Source organism: Xenopus laevis, chromosome 4L (assembly GCF_017654675.1).
Source record: "Xenopus laevis strain J_2021 chromosome 4L, Xenopus_laevis_v10.1, whole genome shotgun sequence".
Classification (NCBI taxonomy): Eukaryota; Metazoa; Chordata; class Amphibia; order Anura; family Pipidae; genus Xenopus; species Xenopus laevis.
In genome coordinates, this window is record NC_054377.1 from 15,785,255 (window position 1) to 15,798,769 (window position 13,515).

At 39.5% G+C, this 13,515-nt stretch overlaps 1 long non-coding RNA gene across 2 annotated transcripts; it reads right to left on the bottom strand.

The window, feature by feature from the left end:
• Positions 1 to 737: 737 nt before the first annotated feature.
• LOC108713604 lies at positions 738 to 12,560 on the bottom strand. 2 transcript variants are annotated; one of them, XR_005966875.1, is made up of 6 exons: positions 12,515 to 12,560; positions 7,777 to 7,829; positions 6,001 to 6,064; positions 5,651 to 5,709; positions 4,553 to 4,607; positions 738 to 969 (listed from the first exon to the last, which is right to left on the bottom strand). It is a non-coding gene; the product is annotated as an uncharacterized LOC108713604 (long non-coding RNA). The 2 variants fall into 2 exon arrangements; XR_005966874.1 differs by lacking the exon at positions 12,515 to 12,560 and adding an exon at positions 8,790 to 8,819.
• Positions 12,561 to 13,515: the final 955 nt, after the last annotated feature.

Here is a 13,515-nt window from a genome sequence, read left to right on the forward strand (position 1 = left end):
GCAGGCAGACATACCCACACTTGACAATGAAAGGTGGAATGATGCTCTTGAATCTTACTCAGAGGGGATGATAAGTAGTAGGGATAAACTGATGCAACGTAAATACTTGCACAGAACCTATTTTACCCCACAAAGATTGCATAGAATGAATCCTACTTTGTCACAGGATTGCCCTTGTTGCTCGGCGATGGTAGCAAACTATTTTCATATAGTGTGGACCTGTCCTGTAATACAGCAATTTTGGCAACAGGTAGTACAGACCATTCAGGAAAGAACAGAGCTTAGAATCCCCATGGATCCTGTTATAGTTCTATTGAACAGGGTTGAAGAGGTAACGGTATGTGCTATTAACGTATGCAAAAAAGGCGACAGCTCTCATATGCACAGTCGCCTCTGGCCCAACTGCTGTGTATTGGGTAAATCTTATTAGGAAAATAATCCCCCTATATAAATTTACGTACATGAAAAGAAACTGTCCTGGGAAGTTTCAAAAGGTGTGGGGGATATGGTTAGATTTGGATGAGGACACATGAGTAGGTTCCCACCTAGTAGACTGGACTAACGTATCAAATCATTTGACGTGATGGTGTAATATTACCTCCTGTCAATGATACCCCCCCACCAGAGGTTCCTCTCTAAAAGCTCTTTCTACTGGATATGGTTAACCCTTAGAAACCACAAATGTAATGCACATTGTATAAATTGAGACATGATATTGATTGACCACAGACAGTTGGTAATGTAAATGCATAACAGGCTTTAAAGGTGTAATGCTCTGTCAAGTTTTATTGTTTACAGTTGTCTAAAACATATTGATAAGGATTTGTAAAATAAGAAATGTACATTTACTCTTATCTTACTGCTGTATGTACACCTTTTTCTGATACATTTCAATAAACAGAACTAAACAGAACTGAAAAATAAATAAATAAAGAATCCAGGTTGTTTCCCTTGCGGTGATTGTAACATCTGTGAAGAAATAATAAATGTCAGTAATTTTAAGGACAGATTTGGAAAAGAACATAAAGTCAGCAACTACATTAATTGTAAAAGCCAGGGTGTCATTTACTGTATAGCGTGTCCCTGCAACATGAAATATACAGGGATGACAACCCAAAAATGAAAGCTAAGAATCCAACAGCATTGTAGTTCCATTAGAACAGCAGACAAATCAAAAAAAAAAAAATATGAAAATACATTGTCTACAGTAGCACAACACTATAAAAAAATTCCACTCTATGGGAACCTCCAAAGTGAAGGTATGGGCATTTGAAAACGTTAATCTAGGTATCAGAAAAGAGAATTTGGGACAAGCCCTACTAAAAAGAGAGAGCTATTGGATCTTTAAAATGAACACCGTTTCTCCTAATGGTATTAACGAAAAATAATCTATTTACAGCATTTTTATAAAACTCCTTTTAATATGAAAAAATGTGCCATGCTTTTATGCATTATAAAGTACCCTATAAACAAATGTAATTGTTAATATAATAATAAAGGTTATATTTTAAATAAGGGACTTATATTATCTTACGGTAGGTATACAATATAAAGCCAAACTGTTAGTGGACACACAGTATCTTATAGAAATAAATTCCATAAAAAATGTACAATATATCACAATTCACTCTCTCTGTAACTATAGACGCTGTAACCTAGGTCCGCAAATCTCGTGAGAATAGGACGGAACTTAGGGTAAGCCGAGTCCTGAGTATGATGTGACTGACGCCAAGACGCCTCTGAATCTCGCGGATGACGTCTAATGTGGAAGTCTTAAATATCCGGCGTCTCCGAGTACACACATTGCCTTGAAAAAGCTTTTGTGAGACACTAGTTGGCATTAGAATATTTTTAACGGTGGTACCGAAAGGATTTAATTCTAAGTGGTGATTCTCTAATACTCTCAGAAACTCTGGCCCTCTTATCTCATTTTCCTAAGTACGCTGGGATTTGTGGTTTTATAGGGAAGATAGCTCCTCTCAATAGTCAGGGAAGGTAAATATCGAGACCACAGTCCCAGATGCTCTGACCTCTCCACCTTTGTGGGGTCCCGAAGGTAGCCAAGATAAAACAGTTACTATAGGACTTCTTCACCCTTTCTCATTTCCATTTCTTACTTTTTAACACTGAACCTGAGCGCAAGTAATAATCAGTGTCGATGAATTGATACCTATTTATTTATTGCACTCGGTCACTTTATCAATTTTTATCCATGTTGATAGGCACCTTTTTTAATCAGTAACAGCAATGAATGGTGAATGATCTTTAATATTAAATTCATTTCTGTTTTATTCATTGCACTTAGTCACTTGAGTCATTGGGACTGGAATCCAATGAAAATATTGGAATACACTCAGCACCTCAGTCTAGTTCAAGCAACTATATGGATTAATTAAATTTTTATAATTGGTAATTTATTGAATTTTTAGCATTTATTAATTCAGTATTTAATTCACATCACTATCACAGGTGGAAAGATACCAATTCATTTTTTATTATTGTGATATAATTATTGACTCCAGCTCACATTTTGGAGAAATTGATTATTAAGGGGTATCTTTTCTTAAAAAAAAAACTTTTTGAGTGAATTTGTGCCAAGGAAAACCCTAATGATAAGAGCTTATGTTGAAATGAGTTCTTCAGTTTTATAATGCACTGAAATGTTAAGTTTGTAATTTGTTCAATTAAACTGAGCAAAAGGATAATGAAACGTAATAGTAATCTTTCCTCTTATACAGGCATGGGATACAGCAGCCAGGAACTCAGTATCCAAACGCTTGGAAGGCCATCTCACATGAGAGTCCATTATAAGCAAATAATTATTTTAAAATATTTTCCTTTCTCTGTGCAATAATAAAACAGTACCTTGTACAACCCTATTGGCTTTATTTAACATTTAAATTACTGAAAGATTCCTTTCAGATCACAAGCATTCCAGGGGCGAGCTGCAGGCACAGACACAGAGGGAGGGCTGAGAGCAGCAAGCACGGAAGGGAGGGCTCAGAGCAGCAAGCACAGAAAGGAGGGAGGGCTGAGAGCAGCAAGCACTGAGGAGAAGGGAGGGAGGGCTGAGAGCAGCAAGCACAGAAAGGAGGGAGGGCTGAGAGCAGAAACCACAAAGGGGAAGGGAGGGAGGGCTGAGAACAGCAAGCATGGAGGGGAAGGAAGGGCTGAGAACAGCAAGCACAGAAAGGAGAAAGGGCTGAGAGCAGCAAGCATTGGAGGGGAAGGAAGGGAGGGATGAGAGTAGCAAGCACAGAAAGGAGGGAGGGCTGAGAGCAGCAAGTATGGAGGGGGAGGGCTGAGAGCAGCAAGCACAGAGGGGAAGAGAGGGAGGGCTGAGAACATCATGCACAGAGGGGAAGGAAGGGAGGGATGAGAGCATCAAGCAGAGAAAGTAGGGAGGGATGAGAGCAGCAAGCATGGAGGGAAATGAAGTGAGGGCTGAGAGCAACAAGGAGGGAGGGCTGAGAGCAGCAAGCACAGAGGGGAAGAGAGGGAGGGCTGAGAACAGCAAACACGAAGGGGAAGTAAGGAGGGATGAGAGCAGCAAGCACAGAAAGGAGGGGGGTTGAGAGCAGCAAGTACCGAGGGGGGAGGGTGAGCTGAGAACAGCATGCACAGAGGGGAAGGGAGTGTGCTCAAACTTCCATAACCTGCCAAATTTTGTAAAATAAACATGGTAATTATGGAGTGTGGCCAAAAAAATGGGCATGGTCTAAATGTTTCCGCTGCGTGTAATCAAGGTAGATCTCCTGCTGGGGGCCAGGTGTCAAGAGTAGATCCCAGTGTAACAAAGTCTAGGCACCCCTGGTCTAGCTTATTGTTAAGGACAGAAGTTTTCTAGATCTTTTATTTATAATCATGTATACACTTGGTTTAAATTATGCTTTGGATGTCACTGGTTATACTAAATTGGAAACTGTATTTTTATTATCTTTTTAGTCATTTGAACTGTTCATTTCAAAGTTTCATTATATATAGCTACTTTGGGATATATAAAAATGTTTTATACATGTATATTTATAATTATATATAGATATATACTTTATAACACTGAATTGTATAAAAAAGAAAATTATATAATTTTTAACTATCTGTCAAGAAAGTGTTTAGAGCAATAAACCTTGCAATATTTACGTTAATGTAAGGATAATTGTATTGGCCAGATTCAGATTTTTTTTCCCAAAAAGCTCATGTTTTTTTTTTATTTCTCTGAAACTAACTTTGAGATTTATCAAAAACCACAAAAGAGGTCCAGAAGTCAGTGGCAGCTGAGCCACTAACTATTTCAATTTTTAGAGTTTTTTTTTAGTAGGAAGAGATGTTTTATCACTAGCATAAAATTTTTTAGAGCATAATTCTGTATTTTTTTCCATTCATTCTTTTTATATTCGGATGTTTTGATAACATGGCATTTGTTGTTTTAGAGAAATACTGGTTACAGATTGCTCTAATTCCACAAAAATCCGACCTTCAATAAATAGGCCTCTGAGTGTGCAATTGCTAATATTCTATATTATTTATAATAATCTTCATCTTCCACCTGTACCTTCTCCTCTCCTTGTCTTCCTTCATCGTCTAAACCTGTCCTTCTCCGTTTCCCTCTGAAAACAAAAAATAAAACTAAATCAAATATTCAAAAGGGAGTTCAAACAGGCATTCAAAATGCAATTAGTTTGTGGCTACATTACTGTATTGTCTCTTTTTCCCCCACACGTTATCTTCTGCACAAACAACTTCATCTAAATCGGGGACCCCAAAATTTTTCTACCTGTGAGCCATATTCAAAAAGAGATGGAGAGCAACAAAAGCATGAAAAAAGTTCCTGTGGTGCCAAATAAGGCTGCCAGTTCCCTGTATGGACTGTCAGACGACAGGAGGCTCTGTTTGGAAGTACCACCTGGTTACTATGCAACCAAAACTTGCCTGGAATTCAACATTTTAAAAATAAGCACCTGCTTTGACGCCACACCCAAAGTGTCCGTGAAAATGTTGCTTACGAGTTACTGGTCTGGTTGGGGATCACTGAACTAATTCTTCTTTTATTGTGTAAACCATGGCTAGAACTGGCAGAAGATGCCAGAGTCAGACTGGGTGACCTGGGGCCCACGGGGGCTGCTGTGCAGGGCCCCCCTCTGGACCCCCAGCCTACATTGCTGTGGCGGCATGCTGCCGACCATGTGCCCACTGCCCCCCCCCACGAGCATGTGCGCTTGTGCGCGTACTATGTTTTTCCAGCTGATGTAACAGAAGGAGCCTGCAAATCATGGATCTGGGTCTGCGGGGCCCACCAGGTTTTTTCCCGGTGTCCCACTGGCCCAGTCCGACCCTGGAAGAGGCATGTGCACACGGCACAATAGTACTGTGGGAGGGTGCACAAGACACATACCTCTTCTGCATACCCCTATAGTTTGACATTCTTTAATTGCAGTTTTTTGGCTTACTATGGCTCCCATTTCTAACTTTCACTATGGCAAATTGAATTGCTGCTCATGATGGAAGCCCCTTGAGCAGGGTGATAGAGGGCTGTCCTGATACTATAATGTGTCGCATTGACCTGCTCAGCAGAACCCACTCTATTGTCACTGCATTGAGTCGCTGTGTGAGGAGGGAGAGGAGCTTGCGAAGGTGGGGGATAGCCGCTTACCTGTGACCTGGAATCGTTTCCTTACAACTCTGGCCAGGCGAAGCAAAATATAAAGAATTCTGCCCAGGAGAAGAAAAACAAAAAAGAATCAGCTGTTATATTTCTGTAGAAAGCACACTAATGATGCACAGATGAATAGATTTTAGACCCACATTAACTCTAACAGCAAAAGGGTTGGGATAGTGTGGGGGAGAGTCAAGTCACCTGTCCATTTGAGGTACAGGGAGCAGTTCTCAGGCCCAACCAAAAACCTAGGTATATACAGTATATGGCAAGAGAGTGCAAGTATTGAGATTGTTCTATATTCATCTATGAAAAATATTCAGATAATGCAATTAACCAATACTTACCCAAGGCCCAAGCATGTAAAAATCATTATTGCTAATCGCATCATTGGGCTGCACACAGGGCACACTACAAATAGAGAAAAATACTAGTCATTATACAAATTAATAACTAAACACACAAACATAGGCTCTAACTCTAGCTCTGTATCACATGTGTTAAAGTTATGGCACTGGAAAGGATATGAACGTTTATAGGACACTGTCTCTCGTGTAGAGCAGCATAAGCACTCCTTGTTCAACTTACTCTACCTGTATGCATTTGCCAGATCCTTCTGGGCTTACAGTGGCTACTAGAAGTTAAAGCCTTAGCAGAAACTACAGAGCAGGCAGGCGGGCAAAATCTCTTTGTAGTTTTATTCCTGGTTTAGAATATAACAACTGCAACAAGTTCTGGGGGATGTAAGAGGTAGTTCCTTATTATGGCAGTAAATATGGATTATTGTAGCACTCATGCTATTTACAATTTTTAATGAAAATATTTGCTTAAAGTCTATAGTATTAGGCAGTGCTTTGTTGTTTTTTTTGTTTGTTTTTAAAAATGTATTTGTTTTAAAAATTTTGTTTTTAAAAAATGTACTAAATGTTGGTTGATTTGTATATCAATGGCAGTTCCCTAAGGAGTTGCTTGTAGTTGAGAGTTGATGGGGATGAGGTACAACTGAGGCACATAAAAGCTTATGTAAAATATATTTAAGACTGACTTCTGATGCTTTGTTTCATAAGTCAGAACCAGCATTGCAAAAAGAGACAGATAAAGGCTGCTTTTAATTATGTTTATGTCTGCAGATACCCATCAAAACTACTCACGTTATTTAACTAATATATAAACTGGAAAGTTGCTAAAATTTACATTTACATTTATAGTTTAATTCTACAGGAGAAATTCACCAATTAATCTGCCTGTATGGTTTGGGATCTAATAAGGGCCTTATACTAGAAGGTCCACTTGGGCAAAGAACTGATGTAAATGATTTATTTATTACAGGACCCAGGTCTTATAAAAAAGTCTAGAAGGTCTTAGAAGGAGACCAAAAAGTCAGCCTATGTCTTTTTATGAATTAAATAAAAGTTATTTATAATTAGATAGACAAATAAATATATGTATAGATAGATGATAGAGATAGATTGATGGACTAGTAGATAAATAAAAAATAAAGATGATAGATAAATATATAGAGAGAGAGAGAGAGAGAGAGAGACAGATAGATAGATATAGATAATAGCGAGAAGGATAGATGGATAGATAGAGAGATAGATGATAGATAGATAGACAAATAGATAGATAAATATAAATGAGAGATAGAAATAGAAAGATAAATAAATAGATATAGATTATAGGGATAGATAGATAGATAGATAGATGATAGAGAGATAGGTAGATAGTTATAGATAAACATATATATCTAGAAAGAGAGAGACAGATAGACAGACAGATGTAAAAAGACTGACATAGACAGGTAGATACATAGAAAAAATAGATAGATATAGATGATAGAGATATAGAGAGAGATAGACAGATAGATAAATAGACAGATAGATAGAAACATATACAGACAGATAGATAGATAGAGAGAGAGAGAGAGAGAGAGAGAGAGAGAGAGAGAGAGAGAGCGAATAGTAGTTACGCCCCTGTATATAGACAAACCTCTGAACTCACTTTATTAGGATGTAAATATAAATTCATTTTTAAAAGTATCTGCACTTCTGAGACTTTGCAAAAGTAACTGGGATCTTGGTCAGGATAGCAACAATATTTAAAGGAAATATTTACAGACTCACCCAGTATAGAAAGAAAATATATTAAAAAAATCCAACGAATTTTCTTCAGCAACCTAAGAGTGAGAACACAGAAAAATACCAAAGGAATACAAATCATTAAAAAATCTTAAATTGTAGTTTGATCAAAGATACAATCACAAGCTGTTAACATTCATACAGATATGACAAGTAGTTAACGCATGAACATAGAAAGTTTCTCTTTATAACAACAGACAACACTGATCCCCTCTTTGTCTGAGATTGGGGTAGTATCTACACTTATGAAGTGGAAAGTGGGGGACTGGGGCCTTTTTCTAAATAATAATTATATAAGAGAATGTCCATTTTAGATTTTTCAACGGCGGCTTTCAATGCTGACCTGTGACTTCCCTTAAGTTCCTGGATGGTATTTTGGTCTTTACCCGCATTGGTTAAATCACATGGGCAAACTATTATAGAAACTACATTTTGGTAGAGGGTGGGTGAAAGCTATTGTTGTGCAAAATGGTATTTCTATCTGTTGATTTAGAAAATAATCTATAGCTCACTCCACACTCTTCCAAAGAGACCACCATATCCATAAATTGTACAGGCATGGGATCTGTTATCTAGAAACCCATTATTCAGAAAGCTCCGAAATATAATTTTTAAAAAGGATTTCCTTTTTCTTGGTAATAATAAAACAGTACCTTGTACTTGATCCAAACCAACCTATAATTATGCCGTACTGGAAGCAAAACCAAATTCTATTGGGTTTATTTAACATTTAAATTATTTTCTAGTAGACTTAAATGGGTTGTTCACCTTCCAACACAGTTTAATTGGTGTGATAAAACAGCTTATTATTTAGCATTATGCTTTAAAAGTATCTTAATACCCCCCTGATACATTGCGCCAACAAATGCTATGCAACTTTGCCCTACCTAATGTTAAAGGGGAAGGAAACCTAGTCGGCGCAAACCCCCCACCCCCCCTCCCTCCTCCCCTCTGGCCTACCCGTCCCGCTGGGCAAATGCCCCTAACTTGTTACTTACCCTTCTGCGCAGGTCCAGTCCAGGGAGTTCACCGACGACATCTTCTTCCACGCGATCTTCTTCCTGCTGTGACTGGACTGGACCTGCGCAGAAGGGTAAGTAACAAGTTAGGGGCATTTGCCCAGCGGGACGGGTAGGCCAGAGGGGAGGAGGGTGGGTGGGCAACAAACGGGAGGGGGGGAGGGGGGTTTGCGCCGACTATTTTTCCTTCCCCTTTAAGTGTAGCCAGCTGCATTCTTTGGTATGTAACCCCACTGTGAGGGAAAACAATTCCAGGCCCCTCTATAATGCTAAACACATAGACATGTGCACTGTTTGGTTTCTACATGCAGACTGAACTGGGCATGCTCACTAAATGGCACCCTATTGGTCAAGAAGTCTTAGCTGTGCACTTGCACTTATATATATGTACTGAATTATTTATGAGTCAGGGGACCAGGGAATGTGCATTGATTAATAGGATAAATCAGTTGCACTTCCATTGTATTTAAACATATTTTTTTTAGCCTGGAGTGCTCTCAAAACCCTCCTTGTATTAATTACTAATCGGCCTCATATTGTGACATTTCTATTCTAGGGGGCAGATGTATCAAGGGTCGAATTTCAAGGGGTTAAATCCCTCGAAATTCTACTGGGGAATAGAATCGAATAGGGAATTCAGGTGAAATTACGCGCTGGCGAATAGTCGAGCGATCGAATATTCGATCGAAGGATTTTCATTCGATCGAATGCCTTTTTATTCGATCAAAAACGTAGAAAAAACGCCTATGGGACATTCCCATAGGCTTTTAAAGCAATTCGGTAGGTTTAATCTGGCAAAGTAGGCAGTCGAATGACTTAGTGAATGTGTCCCTAGGTGTACTGTATATTGTGGGGCACATTCACTAAGCTCGGGTGAATGAATAGAGGGGAAAAAACTCGAATTTTGAGGAGTTTTTTGTGCTCCTCGACTATCGATCGAATATTCGATCGCTCGACTATTCGCCCGACGAATATTAGCCCATTCGACTATTCGCCAGCACGTAAATTCGCAAGATTCATTCCCCAGTCGAATTTCGAGGCATTTAACCCCTCGAAATTTGACCCTTGATACATCTGCCCCTCAGAGTGGGTCCCTAAGCTCAGTAAGTGACAGCAGCACAGAGCATATGCAGTGAATCAGCAGAAAAGAAGATGGGGAGCTACTGGGGCATCTTTGGGGACACAGATCTTTAACTGCTGAGCATGTAGGTACTACAGCATTTTGCTGCCAGCATGTAGTACCTGCGTGCTTGGCAGTTATGGTTATGGTGTGAAGATCAAATTACAGAAAGATCCATTCTAAGGAAAAACTATAGTTTTGAGATGTGCCGCGTTAGCCATTGAAAAAATGCAGAAAATGTAGTTTGGTGATACCTTTTATTGGCTACTGAATAAGTAACAATTGCAAGCTTTCGGAGCACACAGGCCCCTTCTTCAGGCAAAATACAAATGAAAGGCTTGAAAGGCACCTCATATATATACTGTTAGATCATTGAAAAAGCATTTATGGGCAATAAATTAGAAAGTTACAGATAGACAGAGATAACTTGTAGAGATAATAAAAGTAATTAGGGTGGGTTGTAAATAGTCTAGGGGTCTGGATTCAGTCAGGTCACATAGCTTGAACTAGACCAAGACAGAAGGTTAACACAACAGTGCAAATTAGGAATTGGACAAGATACAGGTACATATAAATAGACTACAAATAGGAATTGCGACCTGTAAGGATAATACAATATTTCAGCCCAGATATTGACAAGCCCCCTAGGGTAAGCACTTTACCTTTAGTCAAGGAAGCAGACACTAGTACAGTCAGCACCTTGTTGTGAGTAGGGTTGCCACCCGGCCGGTATTTTACTGGCCTAGCCGGTAAAATACCTGCCAAGGCCGGGGCCGGTATTACAAATTTACCGGCAATGTAGCTGCCGGTAAATTTGTAATACGATCAAAAGGAGCCCTCAGCCTGCCCCCAATCCCCTGCAACTTACCTTTTTCTTTGCCTCTTCTAGCGTCCGCGGGTCTCCGTCACGTGGCCCCGCCCCTTTTGACGTCACGCCCGCCCCTTTTGAGGCCAGGCCCCCCAGCAGCCGGTAAAAAAAATGATAAAAGGTGGCAACCCTAGTTGTGAGGTGAAGTCAGCCTAAGGAAAGACAATGGGCTGAAATAACAATTCCTATTTGTAGTCTATTTATATGTACCTGTATCTTTTCCTAATTTGCACTGTTGTGTTAACCTTCTGTCTTGGTCTAGTTCAAGCTATGTGACCTGACTGAATCTGACTGATATCAGCCCCGAGTAGCCCATCAGCAGAACAATGGAAAGGTGACCAGATAACAGCTCCCTGATACCTGCATTGCTAAAAATGCTCCCCTGCCCCATGTAGAGATAAATACCAGAGCACTCAATAGTAACAATCCAAAGTCACCACTCCTTCAGTTATATTAGGTCGGAGAAGCAATAGCCTACCTGAAACCCATGGTGTATAAATCCATTTATATATGGGGTGCCGTTTGTCCCAAATACATTCTGTATACAAAACTATCCCTAATACACAGAATGAATGTCTCTCATGGTATATAAGTATTTGTGACCATCCACAGATAATATACAAAAACACTTATTTCTATTAAAGAATGAAAACAAAATCTGGTTAGTGCACAAAAGGATGTCATTATATCACAAACTCCATTCTGTACAGTTTAACAAGCAATCTGTCTCACAAATGTATAACCTCCATGTAACGGACACACTTATGTTACTTACAGAATGAATTATGTAATTATTTCTGGTGATGGACTATTCCCTAGTTTTATACTATAATAAACTCAAAATTCGAATTTAAAAATTCAAATTTCCAATTTGACCCTTGATAAATCTGCCCCTTAAACTACAGATAATTGATACGCTAATAAGTGACCTATAAAAGAAACAGTATCAAATCAGTATATAAATATCAGTACATGTCCCCCTTTCACATTTCTGCAATCTCAACCGACAGAAATAAAAAGTGTGCGAGCAACAGCACTGTCCACTCATTGGCTGATGTGACCTAGCATGTGTGTGTGTCCTTGGTTTGTGTGAGAGCACAGTACCTCATAGATGCCAGTATGGGAATATCCAATTGGACATACTATTAGTAGTTATAGTAGAAATACTGCATTATCAATTATAGTATGAGCTATTTGTAGATATATAATAGAGGGAAATGAGTCCCTTTCTGATATGAATGGGAAGTATTATGAGGGGGGCAAGTGCTTCTCCCTCTCTGGAGGCTTATGGTTGCTAGGGTCACTGACCCCAGTACTAGTAGGTTTTTTATATTATATTTTCCTGCTTATCCAAGCAACAAGATATATTGCAAAATGTGAAATAAAGCAATATTTCTACTGGCTCGGCTGGTAAAATAACGGTCACTAGGGAACCTTATGTGTTTCTGATTTAGCCACATTCCTTCTCCACTGAATACAAACAATGTTTCTGGTAAATTTCTGCAAGTTTAATAGGAAATCTGACTAATTGAGCTCATAGAGTAACTGCTAGAAAATACATATTTATTTAACTGAAGGTCTTCCATTCCACAAAGGATTTTACTATCAATTCTGAATAGACACTTAAACTACAGATAATTGATACGCTAATAAGTAACTTATAAAAGAACAGTATCAAATCAGTATATAAATATCAGTACATTTCACATCTTTTACCTCAGCACTTCTGTCTCTCTTCTTCTCTCTCCACTAACAGAAATAAAAAGTATGCGAGCAACAGCACTGTCCACTCATTGGCCGATGTAAACTAGCATGTGTGTGTGTGTCCTTGGTTTGTGTGAGAGCACAGTACAGGTATGGGACCTGTTATCCAAAATGCTCGGGACTTCTGAATAACAGATCTTTCCGTCATTTGGGTCTTCATGCCTTAAGTCTACAAGAAATTCATTTAAACATTAAATAAACCCAAGAGGCTGCTTTTCTTAGTTGGGATCAAGTACAAGCTACTGCTTTATTATTACAGAGAAAAGGGAAATCATCTTTAAAAATTTGGATTATTTGGATAAAATGGAGTCTATGGGAGACGGCCATAACGTAATTCGGAGCTTTCTGGATATCGGGTTTCCGGATAAGGGATCCTATACCTGTACCTCATAGATGCTGGAGAGATGGATTTCCAGTATGGGAATATCCAATCAGACACACTATTAGTAGTTATATTATAAACACTGCATATATAGAATGGACTTTATATGTAGATATATAAGAGGGAAATGAGTCCCTTTCTGATATGAATGGGAACAGTAGCGTCACTAGAGGGGGGCGGGCCCTGGTGCGTGACGCACAGCCAGGCCCCACCCCCTCCGTACGGCCGTATTTGTCAGTGGCTCACGGGCTGCCGGGGGGCCCTGAGGGGGTGCGGACCCTGGCCAGCTCGCACCCCCTGCTCCCCCGGTAGTTCCGCCACTGAATGGGAAGTATTATGAGAGGGACGAATGGATCTGTTTCTGGCCAGTGCACTGCTGTTATATCTGCAGATCCCCATCTCTAATCACAAAATACTTTTGGGCACCACTGATATTCCTGTATGATCCAACCACTAATATCCCTGCATGATCCACATGTATCCAAACCTCCCAACTGACCCGTTTTCAGTAGGACAGTCCTGCTTTTGACAGCTCAACCCGCAGTCCCGCATTTGTACTGAAAAGTCCCGA